The following is a 1,166-nucleotide window of genomic DNA, read 5'->3' as shown; positions in this document are numbered from 1 at the left end:
GACTCCGCGAGTCGGTGCTGCCGGGTCCGCTCGGACCCACCGGCGCTGGGGAAGGAGAACCTGTTCTGCATCCTGCACTCTCCGGTGACGAACCTGTCCTGGCGTGGGGGCAGTTTCCCTGTGGGTGCCGAGAAGGGGACAGGGGACAGAGCCCCCTCGGAGAAGGCTACCGAGACCCTCCTCGCTCTCTGTTGGGGTGACACGAGCAGGGTGAAATATGAGCCCGAGGAGTGACCACGGGAGCGTGCTGGGTGCTCGGGGTCCCAGCTCTTCCCCTCGCCCAGCTCCGGAGCCCCCGGCATGCAGAGGGATCCACTCTCTGCCCCAAGGAGCCTCCAGGCTCGCAACGCCACGGGCCGTGCCAGAGGGGAAGGTGTGAGGTGTCCCGCCGTTTGCGATGTCCCTCGGCGGTGCAGTGTGCGGGCCAGCAGGTACCTGCCTGCCCAGGGAAGGGGTGATCAGCCTCTGCATTGTGGGGGGATCATTGCGGGAGTTTCCAGACCTGCCAGCCTGGCATGCCAGAAGGAGAGGTGGGTGAAGAGCCTCCATTAGCCGCCGCTGCTCCCCTCAGAAATTCAGCAGTAGGCAAATAAATAGTGAAATGGTCGCTGCGAGGGAGCAGGGAGCCAAGGAGAAGAAATATTCTGGGAGGGTGAGTGCACTTTGGAGCCACATTACAGCTTGCTACTCGAGCAGTTCTGCAGCAACTCACTTAATCACAACAGAAACCTTTATTAACGATACTGAAAAGCAGTGAATAAGTGGGTCATGTATAATAAGCCATTTGTGTTCAGTAGGTGAATACCAATTTGATAAAAGCCGTGTGTGCTGAAAACCTGTATAAATCGCTGTTTAGCAGATCGGAGATTGATCATTTCATTACAGGCTGCTACAGCTTTCCCTCCGCACCGTGAAGAGTCCGGCAGGTCGGGGATGTGGAGCGGGAGAGGAGGCAGGGCCGGTGGGATGGGTTCGGCTGTGGCTGGTGGGGTCGGGCAGGTCCTGCCAGGCTTTGCCCGCAGCAGGCAGTGCCCGGAGCTCGCTGCCATCTCTGCCCGGGGCTGGTGGCCTGGAGGAGCCTCCACAGCGTCGCGAGGCTTTGGCACAGCCCGGGAGTGGCTTCGCTCTTTCTTTTAACTTGTTCACAGCGAGGGAATTGACCGGGA

This window comes from Manacus vitellinus, unplaced genomic scaffold (genome assembly GCF_001715985.3).
Source record: "Manacus vitellinus isolate BGI_N305 unplaced genomic scaffold, ASM171598v3 scaffold_26_pilon, whole genome shotgun sequence".
In the NCBI taxonomy this organism is placed as follows: Eukaryota; Metazoa; Chordata; class Aves; order Passeriformes; family Pipridae; genus Manacus; species Manacus vitellinus.
The sequence above is the reverse complement of the archived record's forward strand: the minus strand, read 5'-3'. Positions refer to the sequence as shown.